The 23,128-nt window shown below is 39.9% G+C and overlaps 1 protein-coding gene across 10 annotated transcripts in view; it reads left to right on the top strand.

The window, feature by feature from the left end:
* Positions 1–23,128, top strand: part of LOC133802314 (probable LRR receptor-like serine/threonine-protein kinase At1g56140) — a 94,319-nt gene that overhangs the window by 4,600 nt on the left and 66,591 nt on the right. The gene's annotated exons all lie outside the window — the stretch shown is intronic.

Genomic DNA, 23,128 nt, shown 5'->3' with positions numbered 1-23,128 from the left:
TATATATAAGGTTAGGTGTTTTACACAAAGTGGTGCAAAACACTTAACAATTTCACATAATGGTAATATGAAATTTGAATTTTTGTTGTAGACATTTAAAAAATTTATTTTTTGGGTCTAACATTGTAACACCCTACTAATCCAGGACTGTTATACTATGTGTTTAAAACTGTGCTTAACTCGTTAAGCAAGTTGTTTAGACTCAAAAGTATAATTTACATAATATAAAGGTCCAAGTAGTAAATTTTTTGGATAAAAATATTTAACTTTTCATTAAGATTGTAAAAGAGTTTACATGGGATCCCCAAAAGCTGATTAAAAACATAATTACAATTACATGTTTACAAACAGTCGACCTAAGTGACAAAATTCAGACTTTTACACTAAGTCCCTCAATTAATCTCAATCGTAGCAACCGAGCAGACCGAACATGTATGCGCTGCTTCAAAGCCCTCCAACCCATGGCTGATCAGCATTCACTTGCCCTTACCTGAACCATAGAGCACCCGTGAGCCAAGACCCAACAAGAAAACCCCACATGGCATAACGAATATCCAAATAATCACGAACAATAAACAACATGCTTCTTAGATAGTAAATGCATACATTCCAATCATATAAATTGTAAACACGATTCATAGTTTATAGGTACATTCACTCCAGTCATATAAATCGTAAGCATGATTCACAATTTACAAGTCTATTCATTCCAATTATATAAACTGTAAACATGATTCATAGCTTACAGGTATATTCACTCCAGACATATAAATCGTAAGCATGATTCACAATTTACAAGTATATTCATTCCAATCATATAAATCATTTACACAACCCAGGATAAATAGCTTTGCTGAGCGAGTAAGGACTGCTCCCTCAAGATGAACTCGCTTTCACAGCCTGCATTACACACGCTTGCCGACGACCTGCGTTACATAAACTTATCGACTATTGATTATACCAATCATTCACAGATAATTCAATGCTAGTGTGCATAGCAACCAATCAGATTTATGTGCATGTGTCAGTTTTCTTACCTTGAGTCCTATGCAAGAAAAGACACGACCCCGAGCACGATTCCCTTCCCGAGCCTTGCGGTACTCCTAGTCACAACATAAAAAATTACCACATTAAGAACTAATCTCAAAAATCGATTCTAGGACTAATCCCTAGCTCTTTAGACTTCTAATTCCACCAATATGGGTGATGGAACCGTCCCTCGAGCACTCGATCCTTTTCCCAAAACTAAAAAAAACCACATGTTGAAGTGGTGATAGCGCAGAGGCACCACCCCTAGCACTGCTACGCTCAGAAGCCACAGAGGAGCCCTCAAATCCTCTATTTTGGCACAGAGGCGCCAACTCCTAGCGCAAGGGCACCACATCACAAACCCAGAATTCTGGGCTTCTTTTCTGGGATTTCTCAGCCCCAAATTTGCCCATAACCAACCTAAGATCTCAAAAATCAACCTCAAAGCATATAAATTCTAGAATTCAAGCCTCAAGACACTTAGAATTCACTTAACACCTCATTTAAACCCCAACCCAACCATCAGTTTCAATCAAACAGTTCAATTGAAACTTTTGAGTTCCAAATTCAACTTCCACCTTCAAGAACTATGAAAATCAAACCCATATGTAAGCAAGCTTCCAACAGATTATAAACAGATTTCTAACATTAATACACCTAATCAAACAACTCAGAACTCATAAATATCATCAAAACACTCCAAAAACATAGAAATGTCGAGAATCACAATCATGAGTTTTTCAAACTCAAGCTTTCTCCAATCCGAAAATTAACTTCCAAAACCAAGATAATCAAAGGCAAAAGAGGCTACTAAACAGTTTTTAAACTCATCCCCATCCTACATTAGCCATAAGGACAACTCAACAAACCTCAAATTCATAAATTACTCTAGAACTCCAAATTGCATCAATACACCCAAAAACAACTATGAACCAAGAGAAAAGATGATTACCTTGCTGAGAATTTTGAACCCTGTGGGAAGTGCTGATCCTAAACAACTCTCAACTCCTCCTTGAAGCTTGAATCTTGACTCAAGTTCCATATAATTTCAAGACTTGATCCTTATGCCTAAATGTTGCCTTCAGACCTTTTGAAGGGGGAAAACTAGGAGAGAAGGGGTTATACATGAATGACTCAGAATCCTTCAGCCTCTGGTCAAATTACTTAGTCTAATTGGTCAAAAGACCATTTCCCCTTAGTTCCAACTTAACCTCAAAAGAACCCCAAGGGTACTTTGGTCATTTCACCTAAATTCCTACTAAACCTAAAAATTCACTACTAATTCCAAATTAAATCATTAATCTCAATTGTTCTCCCAATTAATTCCATTTACCAATAAATCCCGATAGTTTACCAAATTACCAAAGATACCCATAGGCTCACCCTGAGCCGAGTATTTATCTCCATTGTGACTTTTCCGCTAATTGCTCAAAAGGATCGACTTATGCCAAATATCTCTAATATACCCACATAATAATGTGGTGTAACGCCCTGGATAGCCAAGACCGTTACACTGTGTATTTATAAAGTGCTAGACTTGCTAATCAAGTCGTTTAATCAAAAACATGTTATTGAAACCACAAAGGAACTAGGGTTAAAATGTTTTGGTCTCAAAAGTCACATTTTCATAAAGAAACATTTCCTGTTTGCACGGGATCCCAAAAATGTTAAGTTTGAAACTGTTTACAAAAGATTCAAGGACTAAATACAGTATTAGCCATATTAAGGAAAAACGGACAATTAGGCAATCTCTGTCCTGATCCACTCTTCGGCCATGGCGACCGAACAGTTGGCTATGTACATTCAGCCCAGCAGCTCTCCATCTCAGGACTGGTCTAACTTGCCTTTACCTTTACCTGCACCACGTAGCACCTGTGAGCCAAGGCCCAGCAAGAAAACACAACGACAGAGCATAAGCAATCAACAGACAATTCAATATCTCATACAGCATCACATATTCTTAACCATATCAACATTCTGAATAGTCAAGCATTCAGCATACTAAACATATCAGTTTATAGCATACACCAAATCACATATGATAACTAGGGTTAGCGCCCTCAGGCCGCACCCTCCGTTATCCCACTAACTCCGGCCCACTTAAACCGAGCTCAGTGAATATTAAGCTCTCCTCGGCTACCAGTGGCCAAGCCACTCCCTGCGCGCAAATATTGTGTACGGCACCCTTAGGCCGCTATCACATGTCCCATGGCATAATACCATCATTTCCATAATACAAATATCGGGAGCACTTAGTCCCATCACAAACATATAACCGGGTGCAGTTTTCTTACCTTTCGATTCGCTAGCTTTGATCACTTGACTCCTTGAGCACGATCCCTCTCGAGCCCTAGCGCTCACCTAAACACGACAATAGGTCAAAGTCATCACCAAACCTCAATGCCAAAACCTAGCCTCGGGACCAATCCCGAGACCCCGGGAAGTCCAAGTTCCACCAGACAAGGTGGTGGAATCAAACCCCGAACCCTTGGTCAAAAACCCTTGTAAATAACCCTAAAATCCCTTAATGGAAACAGGGCAGCACTACAACGCTCATAGGAGGGCGCTACAGTGCTACAAGCAGAACCAAAATCCCCCAGAAAGCATGGCCTAGCGCTACAGTGCCCAAAGGCTAGCGCTGTAGCGCTAGTCACAGACAGCCAACATCCCATTTTTCCTTCCTGCGATTTCCTCGAACCAAACTTAACCAAAACTTCTCCAAACCTTCACCAAACTCAAAATCAAGCTTATTAACATACTCCACTCATCCCAAGCATCCCAAATACTCAAAACCCAAGCACATGCATCCCTAATCTCAAGATTCACCATAGCCACTTCTAGACTTCAAAACTAAGCAAAAACCAGTCAAAACATCAAAGTTAAAAGCTCAGAATTTATACCTTTGATGGAAATTCAATTTCAAGTTAGCCTCTAGACCTCCTTAGCTTGCTCTTCCTCAACCCTTGGCTCCAACTTCCCTAGAATTCCCCATTAACACAGCTTAGATACCTTAGTTAAAAACCAAAACCAGAACTGAAGGAACTACAAAATTTTACCTCAAGTGATGGTGTGTTCTTGCTAAGCCCTTCCAACTCTTCAAGCCTAGCTCAAGATTCCTGTTGCTCAGCCTAACCTAGATCCCCTCTGAGTTTTGCTCCAAGAAAACGCCCAGAAATGGAAAAGGAGATCACCAATCGACTCCTAGGAAAACAACTCTGTTTTCTTCCCTTTCTTTTCCTTCTTTTCTTTCTTTCCACAGCCTTCCACCTATCTCTACAATTCCCACCAAGTATAAAGCCTTAACATACTTATCTCTGAAAAGCAAATTGACCAAAATGCCCTCCCTATTAATTCTAAACCCTTTAATCCACTTAGGGCATTTTAGTCATTTACCCAATTCCCGCTAATTCCACGAGTGTCCCTAATATTTCCCGCTTACTTCCCGATACCTATTTAATCACCAATTATATTCCTCGATATCAAAATAGACTCAAATATACTCACTAAATTCCCATTTATACCCCCAGGCTCGCCCCGAGCCGGGTATAAATCCCCGCTTTGACCTTTTCGCTATTGTGCTCACTAGGATCGTCTCGAGTCACAGATCACAGATATATCCACATAATAATGTAGTCTCAACAATTATCACATATATATACAGTTATGCCCATAATGGCCAAAATTATGATTATGCCATTCTAACCTAATCAGGGCCTACATGCATACCAATACACATAGTCATGCATCACGAATATTCAAATAGTCTTATAACATGCTTTAGATCATAATCATGCAATTTACTCATTAAAGTCACACATAATTCTCATTATGCCCTCCAAGCACACTAACCAAGGCCCTTAAGCCTTATTAGCAAATTTGGGTCGTTACAACTATCCCCTCCTAATGAGAATTTCGTCCTCAAAATTTACCTGAACAACTCGGGCTACTGATCCCGCATCGCTGTCTCAAGTTCCCAGGTCGCCTCCTTGACCTTACTATTCCTCCACAGCACTTTAACAAGAGGAATCGTCTTATTCCGCAATACTTTATCTTTCCGATCCAAGATCTGAATTGGTTGCTCCTCATAAGCCAAATCTGTCTGTAACTCCAAATCTTCATACCTCAACACATGAGTTACATCTGAGACGTACTTCCGAAGCATAGAGACATGGAATACGTCATGAACCCCAGATAACGATGGTGGCAAAGCTAATCTGTAAGCCACCTGACCAATCCTTTCCAGGATCTCAAATGGTCCAATGAATCTAGGGCTTAGCTTGCCCTTCTTTCCAAACCTCCTCACCCCTCGCAGAGGTGAAACTCGAAGGAACACATGGTCCCCAACTTGAAACTCCACGTCCCTACGCTTAGGATCAGCGTAGCTTTTCTGTCTGCTCTGAGAAGCGAGCATTCTAGCCCGGATCTTCTCTATAGCTTCACTTGTCCTCTGAATCATATCTGGCCCCAAATATCTCCTCTCACCCATCTCATCCCAATGAATGGGTGATCTACACTTCCTCCCATACAACATCTCATAGGGAGCCACTCTAATCGTTGATTGATAAATATTGTTATACGAAAATTCAATCAACGGAAGATACTTACTCCATGAACCCTCAAAATTAATCACACATGCTTTGAGCATATCCTCCAATACCTGAATCGTCCTCTCAGATTGTCCATCAGTCTGAGGATGAAAAGCCGTACTGAACTTTAACTGAGTCCCCAAAGCCTTTTGCAGACCACCCCAAAACTTGGAAGTGAAAATAGGATCCCGGTCTGACACTATAGACTTAGGAACCCCATGGAGACATACGATCTCCCTCACGTACAACTTTGTATACTGATCCACAGTATATGTCGATCTCACTGGTAGAAAATGGGCTGACTTGGTGTATCTATCCACTATCACCCACACCGAGTCATGAAGCCCCACTGTCCTGGGTAAACCTCCCAAAAAATCCATAGTAATTTCCTCCCATTTCCATTCAGGAATACCCAAAGGCTGAAGCAACCCTGCTGGTCGCTAATGCTCAGCTTTCACCTGCTGACAGGTTAAGCATCTGGCAACGTACCCTACCACATCCTTCTTCATCCTGGGCCACCAATATAAGGTCCGTAAATCTTGGTACATCTTCGTGGTACCCGGATGAAGCGAGTACGGCGTAGTATGAGACTCATGTAGTATCTCTCGTCTGATCCCCTCATCAGCTGGAACACAAATCCGTCCCTGATACCGAAGCAAACCAACCTCTGATATAGAATAGTCCTTAGCTTCTCCCGCTAAGACATCCTCTCTAACCCTCCGTAACTGAGCATCTATCAACTACCCTTCTCTAATCCGCTCTAGCAGGGTTGACTGCAGAGTAATATTGGCCAACCGACCTACCACCAACTCTATCCTCTCTCTGACCATCTCATCAGCTAACTTCCTTGAGATCTGAATGGAACTATATAACTGACCTGGACCTCTCCGGCTCAATGCATCTGCCACCACATTGGCTTTCCCCGGATGGTAAAGAATATCACAATCATAATCCTTTAACAACTCCAGCCAACGCCTCTGTCTCATATTCAGGTCCTTTTGTGTAAAGAAATACTTTAGACTCTTATGGCCAGTGTATACCTCGCACTTCTCTCCACACAGATAGTGTCGCCAAATCTTCAGTGTAAAAACCACTGCCGCCAACTCCAAATCATGGGTAGGATACCGCTGCTCATACTCCTTCAGCTGTCATGATGCATAAGCTATAACCTTCTCATTCTACATCAACACACAGCCTAAACCCAACCTCGATGCATCGCAATAAACAATGAACTTCCCTTCCCCTGAAGGAAGACTCAAGACAAGCGCTGTAATAAGTCGTCGCTTCAACTCTTGGAAACTGTCTTCACACTTGTCTAACCAGATAAACTTCAGATTCTTCTGTGTCAATTCTGTCATCGGTGCCGCTATCTTCGAGAAGCCCTCTACGAACCGTCTGTAATAACCTGCCAAACAAAGAAAGCTCCGCATCTCCGAGGCGTTCCTTGGCCTCGGCCAATCCCTGACTGCCTCTATCTTAGATGGATCCACCTTAATCCCATCTACACCTACGATATGTCCAAGGAATGCCACTTTTGGTAACCAAAATTCACATTTCTTAAACTTGGCGTACAACTGATGCTCCCTCAACCTCTAAAGAACCTGTCGAAGATGAAGCTCGTGCTCTGCCTCTGAACTGGAATACACCAAGATGTCATCGATGAAGACAATAACGAACTGATCTAGGAAATCCTTGAACACCCTGTTCATTAAATCCATAAAGGTTGCTGGGGCATTGGTCAAACCAAAATACATGACCAAAAACTCATAATGCGCATATCGCGTTTGGAAGGCCGTCTTAGGTATGTCCTCATCCTTGATCCTCAGCTGGTGATAACCAGATCGAAGATCAATCTTTGAGAACACCGTCTTACCCTGCAGCTGATTGAACAAGTCATCAATCCTTGGTAGGGGATACTTATTCTTGATAGTCAACTTGTTTAATTCCCGATAGTCTATACACATCCTCAATGTCCCATCCTTCTTCTTCACAAATAAAACTGGGGCACCCCATGGTGAGTAACTAGGCCTGATGAACCCCAAATTCAGAAGCTCCTGCAGCTGTATTTTCAATTCTTTCAGTTCCTCCGGTGCCATCCTATATGGTTCCCTCGACACTGGCTCTGTCCCCGGTGCCAACTCAATAACAAACTGAATCTCTCTACGCGGTGGCAACCCAGGCAAATCCTCAGGGAACACATCCAGGAACTCACAAACCAATCTGGTCTCCTCCGGTCCTACTGGTGAAACTCTGGTGGTATCCACCACACTAGCCATAAAACCTATACATCCACCCTGTAACAAGTCTCTGGCTCTCAATGCAGATATCCTGGGTACGCGGGGTCCATGCACCGCTCCCACAAAAACAAAGGGATCCTCGCCCTCTGGCTCAAAAGTCACCATCTTTTTCCTACAGTCAATGGTAGCTCCATATCTAACCAGCCAGTCCATACCTAGAATCATATCAAAATCCTCCATACTCAATTCAATTAGATTTACTGACAACTCCCTACCATCAACCATCACTGGCAGTGCTCTAATCCATCTCCTAGATACTACCCGTTCTCTTGTAGGACAAATAGTCCCAAACCCTGAAGTACTATACTCACTAGGTCTACACAATCTATCAATCACCTTATCAGATACAAACGAATGCGTAGCACCAGAGTCTATCAAAACAGTAAAAGAAGTGCCAGCGCTAGAAAGCTGACTTGTCACTATCGAGGGACTAGCCTCAGCCTCTGCCTGCGTCAGGGTGAACACTCGAGTTGGAGTCAAGTTGTCCACCTTTCCTGTGTCTCCCTTCTTCACTGTTGGGCAATCCTTCCTGAGGTGTCCCACCACCCCGCACACATAGCAGGCTTTAGCCTGACACTTGCCCGGATGGCGTCTCCTGCACCTCGTGCACTCTGGATAAGTCCTCCATGAATCACCGCCTCCCTGGCAGCCACCCTGGGTACCCTGACCTCTCCTATCAGGACCAGGAGTGATCGAAGCATCAGGAGTCTTCCTCTTCAAATCATTGGGTCCTCCGCCCTACCTGAACCAGAATATGGAGGCACCGCTCTGCGGCCCTCCCTCCTCACTGCACTCTCTCTCCATATCTTGTTCTCTGCTTCCTCAGCGGTAAGAGCCTTCTCCACAGCCTGGGCATAAGTTGTCCCTCCAAGAAGTGTGGTAATTCTCACATCTCGGGCTATCATAGCATTCAGCCCTCTAATGAACCTGTCCTGCCTAGCTGCTTCAGTAGGCACAAGATCTGGTGCAAACTTCGCAAGTCTGTCAAACTTCAAGGCATATTCTGTAACTTTCATGCTGCCCTGAACCAGCCCCACGAACTCATTTACTTTCGCTGCCCTGATGGCAACATTATAATACTTCTGACTAAACAATTCTTTAAACCCCTCCCAAGTCAATGCAGTAACATCTCTATTCTGTGATGCCACTGTAACGCCCCAACTCCAAGGACCGCTACAGTGCACATTGCAAACAGTGCTAAACTCGCTAATCGAGTCGTTTGGCCATAAACGTGTAACTAAGTATGATTAGCGGTTTAGGGGTTAAAATTTTTGGTTAAGATATAACGTTTACTGTATACATTGGGATCCCAAAAATATAACTTCAGAGTCTATAACAAAAGAATATTTACAACAGGCCGTTCTAAGCGGCAAAACAGGGTTTAATCCTAGTTCCTCTTTCAAACCTCGCCCAAGTATTGGTCGAGCAGCTGCATATGTACACGTCATCATCTAAGCTATCCAACTCAAGGATGGTTCAGCTTCCTTTTGCCTTTACCTGCACCACAAAGCACCAATGAGCCAAAGCCCAGCAAGAAAACTCGTATGCTCATAAACAGTCTTATCATGATATCAAATCATATCTGGCATGCCTAGCAATCATAGCTCTATTCAGCATGCAAATGAGTTCAAATGATGCTAGGGTATCCAGGATAAGAAATCCTGGCCTTCTGATTGGAGGACTATCAAGTCAATCCTAATCAGATGAGTGTCGTAACACTAGAGGTTCCGATAAACCATGCTGAGTGACCAACATGCAAGTCACTAATTCAAATGGAAGGGTGGTTGTTGGGTAAGCCTCTAGCCTTCAATAGGTTCTGGTAAACCATGCTGAGTGACCAACAAGCAAGTCACTGGGGCCTCAGTGCCCAAAGCCATGCATATGATGATCAAAATGATCATACAGAGCTCATAGCTCTGATCAGATGAGTGAATATCACTTGAGGTCCTGGTAAACCATACTGAGTGACTGACAACCAAGTCACTAGGGGCCCAGTGCCCATAGCCGTGTAACAACATCGTTACTTAGGCTTTCCCGCAATGGCTCTAGATGACTAGCCTTTGGCTAGATAAATGCTTGTTTATATTCATCGAACTTGAGGTCGGTCCTGCATTAATGCTCTTTGAGTCATTCAATGCAGAGGGTCGATTTGGTCCAATCGACATAGCTTGCGCTAAACACACTAGGGTTGTCATGACTAGTGAGTTAGCACAATGTGACCAGTGCCCAGTACCACTGCCGAACCTGACTAATGAGTCACAGCCTCACAGTTGATACTAACATCTTTGCCAATTCTGACTAATGAGTCAGCCCTGTGTGAAAAGTGCCCAGTACCACCGCCGAACCTGACTAATGAGTCACAGCTTCACAGTTGATACTAACACCTTTGCCAAATCTGACTAATTAGTCAGTACCATGCACAGGTAAGCAATGCTATCAATGTGTATCATATGCCAATTATCCAAGAATAGGGCATTCAACATGCTTACTAAACAGTTGCTAGCATAATTATGATCATGCACAAACATAGAGACTCAAGCTCTGACCAATCTCATATTCATCAACCATGGCATGCCCTAATCACATGTTTCTCGTGCATCACATGCATCACACTTAATCATCCAGCATGCCTCAGTAGTAATCATATGCAAATGGGCAAGATTGTCAAGCATTCATTATGCTATCAATGTTTACATTTAAACATCCAACACACATCAATCATAATCATGCATGTCACATATGGGGTGCAGTTTTCTTACCTCAGATTCTAGCTAGAACCAATATAAGAACGACCCTTGAGAACGATCAACCTTTAAACCCTTAGCGGCCACCTAATCATAACCAAATATGGAACACCATTAATAACATGATAATAAAAGGTTCTTAAACCAATATCTAGCCTCCAAGAGATCAATCCAAACTAATCCAAGTAGTAGGAACACTCCCGAGGCCTATAGCTAAGTTCCCGGGGTCAAAACGAGCAAACGGGGTGAAAACAGGGCAAGGGCTGCGGCCCTAGCACCTTGGGCCGCGGCGCCCAGGGTTCTCTGAGGCTAGAGCCGCGGCGCCCTCCATCAAGGGCCACGGCGCCCAGCAAGGCCAATTTCCTAACACCTGCTTCTTCGATCTAGGGCCGCGGCGCTCAAGAACAGGGCCGCGTCCCCCAACCTTGGGTCATTCCCAAACGTGTTTTAAGCACTCCAAATCCTCCAAAAACTGCAACCTTGGGTCAATTTTCTTGGACGCATAATTATCAAAGTCAATCTGCAACCAACGACTCGGAAATCAGGCTATGATGACAGGGTAATAATCCTTTCATGATCCATCACTGGAACTCCAATCATTCACAAGCAATCAAAATATATCAATTTATGCAGATATTCATCCACATGCATAGCAATGCTGATAAGCATGCCTCAATGACATCATGCAACAGTCAAGGGCCAGGCCCTATCAGAGTCTCATGCTCTCTATTAATCAAACAGATATCAACAGTCATATCTTATTCAAATCATTTAAGCACATAATCAAGTGTACACGATTACCAAACCCTGAGTCGAGCTTGTCTCTCGTGGCGAATGTACATATCCAGCCAGTCTTCAGGACCCATAAACCTAGGACGCTCTGATACCAAGTTGTAATGCCCTGGATAGCCAAGACCGTTACAATGTGTGTTTATAAAGTGCTAGACTTGCTAATCAAGTCGTTTAATCAAAAACGTGTTATTGAAACCACAAAGAAACTAGGGTTAAAATGTTTTGGTCTCAAAAGTCACATTTTCATAAAGAAACATTTCCTGTTTGCACGGGATCCCAAAAATGTTAAGTTTGAAACTGTTTACAAAAGATTCAAGAACTAAATACAGTATTAGCCATATTAAGGCAAAACAGACAATTAGGCAATCTCTGTCCTGATCCATTCTTCGGCCACGGCGACCGAACAGCCGGCTATGTACATTCAGCCCCGCAGCTCTCCATCTCAGGACTGGTCTAACTTGCCTTTGCCTTTACCTGCACCACGTAGCACTCGTGAGCCAAGGCCCAGCAAGAAAACACAACGACAGAGCATAAGCAATCAATAGACAGTTCAATATCTCATATAACATCACATATTCTTAACCATATCAACATTCCGAATAGTCAAGCATTCAGCATACTAAACATATCAGTTTATAGCACACACCAAATCACATATGATAACTAGGGTTAGCACCCTCAGGCCGCACCCTCCGTTATCCCACTGACTCCGTCCCGCTTAAACCGAGCTTAGTGAATATTAAGCTGTCTTCGGCTACCAGTGGCCAAGCCGCGCCCTGTGCGCAAATATTGTGTACAGCACCCTTAGGCCGCTATCACATGTCCCATGGCATAATACCATCATTGACATAATACAAATATTAAGAGCACTTAGTACCATCACAAACATATAACCGGGTGTAGTTTTCTTACCTTTCGATTCGCTAGCTTTGATCACTTAACTCCTTGAGCACGATCCCTCTCGAGCCCTAGCGCTCACCTAAACAAAACCATAGGTCAAAGTCATCACCAAACCTCAAGGCCAAAACCTAGCCTCGGGACCAATCCCGAGCCCCCGGGAAGTCCTAGTTCCACCAAACAAGGTGGTGGAATCAAACCCCGAACCCTTGGTCAAAAACCCTTATAAATAACCCTAAAATTCCTTTCTAGAAACAGGGTAGCGCTACAGCGCTCATAGGAGGGTGCTATAGCACTACAAGCAGAACCAAAATCCCCCAGAAAGCATGGCCTAGCGCTACAGCGCCCAAAGGCTAGCGCTGTATCGCTAGTCACAGATAGCCAACATCCCATTTTTCCTTCCTGCGATTTCCTCGAACCAAACTTAACCAAAACTTCTCCAAACCTTCACCAAACTCAAAATCAAGCTTATTAACACACTCCACTCATTCCAAGCATCCCAAATACTCAAAACCCAAGCACATGCATCCCTAATCGCAAAATTCACCATAGCCACTTCTAGACTTCAAAACTCAGCAAAAACCAGTCAAAACATCAAAGTTAAAAGCTCAAAATTTATACCTTTGATTGAAATTCAATTTCAAGTTAGCCTCTAGACCTCCTTAGCTTGCTCTTCCTCAACCCTTGGCTCCAACTTCCCTAGAATTCCCCATCAACACAACTTAGATACCTTAGTTAAAAACCAAAACCAGAACTGAAGGAACTACAAAGTTTTACCTCAAGTGATGGTGTGTTCTTGCTAAGCCCTTCCAAATCTTCAATCCTAGCTCAAGATTCATGTTGCTCAGCCTAACCTAGCTCCCCTCTGAGTTTTGCTCCAAGAAAACGCCCAGAAATGGTGATGGAGATCACCAACCGACTCCTAGGAAAACAGCTCTGTTTTCTTCCCTTTCTTTTCCTTTCTTTTCCTTCTTTTCTTTCTTTCCACAGCCTTCCACCTTTCTCTAAAATTCCCACTAAGTATAAAGCCTTAACATACTTATCTCTGAAAAGCCAATTGACCAAAATGCCCTCCCTATTAATTCTAAACCCTTTAATCCACTTAGGGCATTTTAGTCATTTACCCAATTCCCGCTAATTCCTCGAGTATCCCTAATATTTCCCGCTTACTTCCCGATACCTATTTAATCACTAATTATATTCCTTGATATCAAAATAGACTCCAATATACTCACTAAATTCCCATTTATACCCAAGCCTCGCCCCGAGCCGGGTATAAATCCCCGCTTTGTCGTTTTTGCTATTCTACTCACTAGGATCGTCTCGAGTCACAAATCACAAATATATCCACATAATAATGTAGTCTCAACAATTATCACATATATATATACACAGTTATGCCCATAATGGCCAAAATTATGATTATGCCATTCTAACCTAATCAGGGCCTACATGCATACCAATATACTTAGTCATGCATCACGAATATTCAAATAGTCTTATAACATGCTTTAGATCATAATCATGCAGTTTACTCATTAAAGTCACACATAATTCCCATTATGTCCTCCAGGCACACTAACCAAGGCCCTTAAGCCTTATTAGCGAATTTGGGTCGTTACATGTGGTCTCAAGCACATAGCATATAAAATTACAAGTATACCCTCAACAGGTTAAAATTATGAAAATGCACATTTTTAACAAAAGCAAGTCTTTAAGCACATTTAATACACATAAACATACGTAGGCATTCATATCATAATATAACTCGTGTAATTCACAAAATTCAAATTATGCATTCCCAGTACACTAACCAAGGTACTAAACCTTGTTAATAGTTTTGGGGCATTGAAAAAATGGTACAATAAGGTATCTAAGTATGCCCAAAAAGTTTGGGAACATTTGGAGGACTTTAAGGTCATTTTTGGAAAAATCGCATAGGTTAAGGATTGCATATGGAATGAAATCACTTAGAATGATTTAAGGAAATAAATTCCAAGGATTTGATCATCAATGTCTTTGTTGTATTGAAATGAAAGAAACATCCTAGGATACTCACACAAAGGCACTCTGATGCTTAAGTCAGCAAGGATTCTCTCGTGAGCATCAACAAGAAAGTATAAGTGTGAAAATGAAAATAATCTAAGGTCCCATTTTAGGTCTCATTGGGTGTTATTTATATATTTCTATTAATCAGTCAAGGTAGAAAATAATTATATTGATTAGTATACATCAACAATCAAAATGTGGTGCAAATATCACTTTAAGTATGATCTCACGAGATCCAATCTCACTAAGCCTTAAGGGTTTGGCGAGCTTTTTTTCAACAAGGGTCGAGCGAGGCTCTGACCTCCTTCCATTCGAGCTTTTTCTCAACAAGGGTCGGGCGAGGCTAGGACCTCCTTCCATTCGAGCTTTTTCTTAACAATTTGTTTATTATTAATAATCTCAATTAATTAATAATAATAAAATATTTTATTTAATTACATGAATTAATTTGGCTAAGACAGTATTTAAAAAAAAAACCAAATAACTCTATTTAATTTTGTAAAATTGTCCTTGGGCCACTTTCTGTTCTACATTCATGTTACATCAAACATGATGAAGCAATAGCCAGGGCCAATGACCATGGTTGTTTTGATCAATTCACATGATGCTAGGAGACTATTTTGAGCATCACAAAAAACTTGCCTTGTTAGACTAGGATGGTCATAGGGTGGTCATATGTCCTATTCTATTAACGACCATTATCGCTATGAACTTATGTGCACCACCACCCATGTCCAACACAGGTGTTCTTCGCCGAAAAGGCTAGGAAAAATGTGTGTGAGATACTACCAGTTTTGTCACTAGGAATGTTAGATTCCATCTTTTAAGAATATCTTAGCATTTCGATAAAGCTTTGTAGTATTTTCACTAAGATAAAGTTTAAACCGAAAGACACTTTGTTTTATGCACTAATATCATTTGGGCTAGAGAAAGAGGATGTATTTAACAAAGCATAGGATTTTTAGGATTGGTTAAATACATAGTGAAATTGGTTAAGCACAAAGAGGTGCAAAACTATAACAATTTAACTAAAGTCAACATGAGCAGGTTGACTTTTAGTGTAGGCATCTAAAAATTATCTTTTTTGGTCCAAAGTGTTTCTTTGGAGTATATAAGAATACCAAAACGGTTTGGAGGCATTTGGAGACATTTTGGGGTGATATCTGATGTGTCATTACAGAGGCATATGTGTTGCATCGCCTATGGGAGGCAACGCATCGCTCGGCACGCAAAACCCCAAACAGATGATGCATTGCCTATGTGCAGGCAACACATCGCTTAGGCAGTTCGTACTAGATCGTACAGTTACGTGATTTTGGCTCCAAAACTTATTTTAAAATGCTTTAATCTCATTAGTTAACACTAATTATGGTTCCTACACTATTTAAGGGGTTCATTTGAGATTTTGGTGAACTGATCACTCTCCACTCTCTCCCTCTCTCTCTCTCTCAAAACACTATTTATCTCTCTAACTCACAAATGTTACTGGTTTTCTCCAAGATCTTCATCAAGAAAACTCTACTTGTTTGAAGATTAAGGCTTGTAAATCTCAATCTCATTACAACTTGTAGTAGCTTCAATCAATATCAATAGAGATTTTTGGACAACAAATTCAATTTGTGTCAATTCTTTTGTCATCTCCATTGATTCACACAAAATCATAGTCTTTATGATTTTATGTAACTAAAGGTTTCTCTCCAAAGGTCCACTCTATCGCTTGATTTCATTTGTGTTATTCTTTCACTGTGAACTTAGTTATCTTGGGTTTGATTTATTTGAATTACAACATTCAAATTACGTGTTAAGCCATATTCCAAACAAATAACTGATTGGTTCTCTTCTTCAACCTTTCACCCATGATGGATAAACCAATTATGATCTTGTTGAACTCATCCGAATTTTGATCTAAAGTCATAATTGAAACCACCTCGCTATCCACTTACATCGTAACATTTTTAGAAAGATGGAGAATAATTAGGGTGTAGGTGATATCTTGCATCATTTTATCATTCCAATAAGCTTCTTTAGTTTTTCAAAAGTCTTCATAACTTTCTATTGCACCAATATGGCCTTCAACTTCTTCCTCCATACATCAATGTATCCATTACCATCGAAGCTCACAAGCTCAAACCTGTGTTGAATTAAGAATCGGTTTCTTTTATGTTTCTTCATTAAAATTTTGTAAAAATAAACTCTTCTCACCTAGAAACAAAACTTGTCTCTCTAATACCATTGTTGTAAAATTTCTATACAACCTAAGCTTAGATGCAAGAAACTTCAAAAGAACCTTCTATAACAAAACAACCAGACAAGGAACACAAAGTTTTATATTGGTTTTGACCCTTATCAATGTTTTATGTCCAATTAGAGCTCCCCTGTGAGAATTTTCCACTAGCAGAGAAAATCAAAACAGATTACATACATCTTAAGACAATTTGTCTAGGGTAACCCTCTAACTCATAAGCTTTCCACGTACAATATAATGGGGGAAATTTTCAACTCAAAATTAGTTAATATAACTAAAATGATTGTCAACACAATCCCACACCCAATAGAAAACTCAATTGAAGGCCAAAACTCTAAACCTCTTTCTTGTTGTAAAACGACTCACACTTTCACAGAGTAATGTCCACACTACATTCTAACTCTCTAACCTTGTTTGGATCTCAATTGATTGTTACATCTAAAAGGAGATTATTTATTTATATATATATATATAATATTTATGTAAACGCTCTATCTTGCCTAACTTTGCAAAAATGTCATTTTTATACTTACTTAGAAAAATGCCAATAATAGTCCAAAAGTTTAGTGGGACCTTTTTAAAATAATGCAATATGGGCCCATTAGTTTAGCTTGAACTAATAATGGGGTCTAGAAGTATATTTTTTTTTCTATGTGAAAGACTTAGAATTCTCTAGATTCTCTTCTCTGCTTGAAACTAATTTTCTATCAGATAGATTTATAAAAGAATTTATAAATTCAAAATTCAAATTATAAACCAATTATTGAATAATTAATTAAATAAATAAAAGAAATATCTAAGACTGGTCTTGGACCTAGTCACACGACAATCACAATGCAAGCACTTTGATTGGCGTGTAGCATATCCCTTTTCAGGAATATGTGTCTTAACCACTTTTATTTAATTATTATTTAATAATCATTTATTCAAAAATATCTGAACCTGATAAGTAATCTTATCAAATTAATTAATGAATAATTTCAAATTAATTCAAACCAATTTTGAATCATCTAAATTATATTTCCACATTATTTAAATAAATAAAACTAATTAATTCAAAATTAATTATCTTAACTATTTAAATGCAAATTTCTAAAATACCATTCTAATTAAAAATTATTTTCAAAAATTACATTGATTAATTTATTAATTTCGAAAACTAATATCTTAATTATTTAATTTGTCTCATTTACATATTTGACCCCGAAGAACAAATTTCTTCCAAATATGTCATTTCCCTGACTTTTCCATATTTCAACTCTTACCTTGAATAGTGTTGATAGAACCACCTCATGGACCTATGGACCTATAATTTCAAGCTCCAATAAATTTATATTATTAATTAAAATTCTTTAATATAATAGCCTTAATTTATTAATCTCAATATTATTCTACTAAAAATATGAGACTACACTCTTGTAATTATAGACATTTATTTATTGAGTACTTTTTAAATATAAAAAGCGTTCATCGATTTAATCATTACATACAATTTAGTCATCTATTAATGGTTCATAATTAAAGTAGGGTTAAGATATCATTTTATCTCTTTAATTATATCTTGTTTCCTTAAATACCATTAACTTTACTAGTGAGTGTTAATTCATAAATTGTTTTATGAATTTGCGCTCAATAACCTTTCAATTCCAAAAGTTAACCCTTAAGAGAACCATTATTCAATTCCTCTTGGAACAGTATAGATTCCATATCTGTATATTACGTCCCCAGCCATTTACACCAATGAGTTCCCAAAACAAAAGTTTTCAGCCTGATCATTTTGACAAACCATAACGAGTGAATCAAGGAACCCAGATGACATAAACATGAGTTCATAATAACTTTAGGATTAAGATCAATTTGTATATGATCATCTTATTGATATGTTTAATTAATACTTATAAAACAAACGATATTTAGTTAAGAATTAATAACATATTGGGTTTTGTTCATATATAACTTTTTTATACAAAATACCTCCACTAAGATGTCCTACTATATCAGTAATCCGAATCTAGATTATATGTATTCATAATACTAGTGAATCGTACTTACAATATCTAATCCAAAGATTTCATATAATTTTGTTTTACTGAGAACTATTTCAATTTGTTCCTTACAATCTTAATCATCTCGTACTAATACAAAATTGTAGTCACAATAACGAATTTGGAATTTTTTTTTATATTCATATAATATTATTCTAATAATAATAATAAACAATAAAAATATGAAAAAATTATTTTAATTATTTATTTCATAAAATATTGTCCAATACATATGCTTTCAAGAGCACAATTCCCAACAATTTCTAGCAAGGATCTGATCTTTTTTGGGTTGGCCTCATTCCCCCTAGAATTTACGATGAAGCCTAAGCATTTCCCCGATGAGACACCAAAGGTATATTTCTGGGGGTTCAACTTCATATTGTATTTTCTCAGCACGACGAAACATTCTTCCAGATCAGCCACATGGTTATTGGCAGTCTTTGACTTTAATAGCATGTTATCGGTGTACACTTCCATGTTTTGGTTGATCTGCTTAGCAAACATTTTGTTCACCAGGCTCTAATACGTAGCTCCTACATTCTTCAGCCCGAAAGGCATGATATTGTAGGAGTACACGTTGTGTTCAGTCGTAAAACTTGTAAGCTCCTGGTCAGCAGGGTTCATCACGATCTGGTTATATCCAGAGTATGCATCCATGAAAGACATGAGCTCGTGACTAGTCGTGGCATCTACGAGTTGATCAATTCTTGGCAAAGGAAAACAATCATTTGGGCAAGCCTTGTTGAGATCGGAGAAGTAAATGAAGGTCCTCCATTTTTCGTTCGACTTTGGGACCAGAACGAGGTTAGCTATCTAGATCGGATACTTTGCCTCCCTGATGAATCCACTTTTTAAGAGGCGAGATACTTCCTCCTCTAGAGCTTCTCCTCTTTCTTTTCCCAACTGCCTTCTTTTTTGTTGCTTGGTTGACACGTTCCTGTTTAAATTTAACGCATGCATGATCGCATTAGTACTGATGCCAACCATGTCAGCATGTGACCATGCGAAGACGTCAAGGTTATTTCTCAGAAACTCAATCAGGTTCTTCTTCTACTTAGTTCCAAGATTTCTTCCAATCTTCACAACGTTGGAAGTTGCTTCCTGATCGAGGATTACCTCCTCCAGTTCCTCAAGAGCCTGGATTTCTGACTTATCCTCACCCACTCATGAGTCAATTTCTTCTAATTCGGCGACCTCAATCTCCATTAATTGAAGCTATTACTCTTCCTCAGAAATCAACATTGTTTGCTGCCCAGATTGCGTTCTTCCCTTCATCGAGATGCTATAACACTCTCTGGCAGCAAGAAAATCTCCTTTCACCGTACATAATCCTGTTGGTGAGGGGAACTTCATGTCCAGATGGAAAACAGAGGTTATGGCTTCAAAGATTATCAAGGCATGTTGCTATAGGATGGTGTTATAGGTATACATACAATCTATAATAGTAAACTTGAGCATCTTTGCAGTAGCTCGAGCTTCATTGTCGATTGTTACAACGAGCTCAATCATCTCTATTGCTGCCAATCCTTCTCTTGAGAACCCATATAGAGTTATTGAGGAGGCTTTTAAGTCTGTGATCGAAAGTCCCATATTTTCCAATGTGGACATGAATGGCACATTTACTGAGTTCCCATTATCGATCAGAATTTTTTCGGACTCTCCTATTGGCGAGCTGAACGGTTATCACTAGTGGATCATTGTGCAAAAATTGACTTGGCGGGTGTCCTCTTCCGTGCTAGGGAGCTGAACTAGTAATGAGACTTTCCTATTGGAGGCCACATTTATATGTTCTCTACTATTTTGGCAAGCGCTGCTCGGGAGTATACACTGCACCGTCATGGGTCTTCACCTCCTATATATACTTCTAGACCCCATTATTAGTTCAAGCTAAATTTGGACCGCCTACGATAGTGGCTATGTCTCCCCCTTCTACTAGAGGTGGGATGAGAGGGTTTTCCGGAGCTGAAAGAGCTGCAAGTGGGTTCGGCTGATTACTCAGATTCTGTGAGACCTGCTGGTTAGGAGCTACCCGATTTTGGGCATATTGTGCTAATGGTACAGCCCAAATCAGCGTCTCAATATCATCTTTCAGCTGATAACATTCGTCTGTAGTATGACCGATGTCATTATGGTAATGGAAAAACTTCAATGGATCTCTCTTAGCACGCTAATTTCTCAGGGGCTTAGGATTATTCCAAGGAAGGCGAACTGAGTTAGCTAGGTATATGATTTCACGTGTATCTGTTAGATCAGCATACACATTGAAAATTGAGGTGTATTTATCCCTTGTATTATTCTTCTTAGACCTTGCTTGGTCGCCTTCATTGTTCCCTTTCCTTTTATTATTATTACCCGTCTGGTTCTTATGGGTAACTGGCCGGGCTGACGCTACAACATTTGTCACCACTTTAGTGGGTTGAGCTAGAACACTACTAGCTTCTGCCACGATGGACTTCGCCTCCTCGAGGTTAATCCACTCTTGAGCCCAAGCTAAAAATCCATCTGTGCTTTTAACTTCTTTCCATAATTCACCTCCTACGGTGATTTCAGATTGCATTGCCATGAGCTTAGCACTGTCATCGGCATCTTGCGCTCAAGCTGCAATATTTGTTGCTTTATGTTGGCCAATAAATTGGCCTCCACTCGTACTTCCCTAGCAGCTCAAAACTACTTCTTCAAATCTGATGACAACTGATTCCAAAAAGTGAATGTGTGCCTCTTAAACCTGTCAAACCATAGTTTGTGTAACGTCCCAAAGTTCCTAATAAGGCTTAGTGCCTTGGTTAGGGGGTCATGAGAGCATTATTGGAATATTATATGATTTAATTGAATATCTATGTGATTATGTGAATTTCATGAGTTATATTATGATACGAATAATTATGCATGCTTAAGTGTATTAAATATGCGTAAAAGACTCACTTTTATTTAAAGGGGCATATTTGTAATTTTGACCTGTTGATGGTATAATTGTGTTTATATTGTATTATGTGATTGAGAACACATTATTATGTGAATATATATGAGATATTCGGCAGGAGTCGGCCCTTTTGAGCAAGATAGTGGTAGAGTCAAAATGGGGATTAATACCCAACTCTGGTGAGCCAAGGGGTATTTTGGTAATTTGGTGAGTTACTGGATGTCAATTGAGTATGACTCGTATTTTGGAAAAATGGTGATATTCCGGGATTGACGGAATTAATTGAGAATCTTGAGTTTATGTGGGATTAGAATATCTAATGACCTTTTTTCCCTTGAGGGGCTTTGAGAGGAAAGTGGTAAAGTGAGGGCATTTTGGTCTTTTGGACCACTTAAGTGATATATGCCAAGTATTGAGTTAATTAACTCAGAAGTAAATAATTCTCTCTCTCTCTCTCTCTCTCTCTCTCTCTCTCTCCTACTTTTTATCACGCTTTCTCTCTCTCTCTAAGTCTTTGAGTTTTTGAGAAAACATTTGAACTCTAAAGCTTGGAGGCAAGCTTGGTGGGAATTGAGTTGCCTTGGGAGAAGTTTAGAAGCTTTTAAGCTAAGGGAACAGTTGGGAAATTGTTGTTCTAAGAGGTCAACTCTGTTTTTCCTTAGTTTTGGCTTCATTTTAAGTGTTCATGGGAGAGGTTTTTTATTTTGGGTTTTAGTTGGGACTTGGCGAGATTTTTAAAGGTTGTTTACTATATTTTTGTGTTATTGTGACAATTATAAAGGCCAATTATGTGTAAACTTGGTTTTTCAGATGGATTTGGGGCAGTTGTGATTTTGGAAAATCGCTGGAATTCTGGGTTCGCAGTGTCGCATTGTGGCGCTGTTCTTGGGTGTTGCGACCCGCATGAACTCAGTCGAAGCAGGGGTGCCTCGAACCGCCTTAGCGCCGCGGTGTAAGTGCAGGGGATTTTTGGGTCAGACTCTTTGCCTAGTCAGGTGTCACGGCTGTTTTGTGGGGGTGTCGTGGCTCAAATGGGAAAAAGTCATAAAATCAGGTTTTGGGTTGTGGGAACCCAAACCTAAGGGCTCGGGAATGGTTCTATTGCCCGGTTTAGTAGAATTCAAGGTCTCGGAGGCTAGGACTTGGTCCAGAAGCCTTTATTGGTTTGTTTCTTGATGGATATTCCTTGTAGGATATATCGCTAGGCTCAGGAGGAAATTATCACACTTGGGGTCGCTAAACTAAATTGCTTATGACTTAAGGTAAGAAAACTACATCTAGCATGTGGTCAGGACTTGAGCTCCAGCTATCGAACATGGTGATAACCGTGCTTAGAATGATTTATTAAACATGTTTGACTGAACTGTGCAAATTTGTGTTAAGCGGTGTATGCTTACCTGTTATATCTAATTGAAAAGCTCGGCTTGTAAGTCAAGAGTTGTAATAGCATGCTGAATGCAAGCCAATGTGGTTAGGCCAACCCAGAAGCGTAACATACACTTGTACGATCCTATGGCCGCCTGG

This window comes from Humulus lupulus, chromosome 9 (assembly GCF_963169125.1).
Source record: "Humulus lupulus chromosome 9, drHumLupu1.1, whole genome shotgun sequence".
Taxonomy (NCBI): Eukaryota; Viridiplantae; Streptophyta; class Magnoliopsida; order Rosales; family Cannabaceae; genus Humulus; species Humulus lupulus.
The sequence above is the reverse complement of the archived record's forward strand: the minus strand, read 5'-3'. Positions and strand labels throughout refer to the sequence as shown.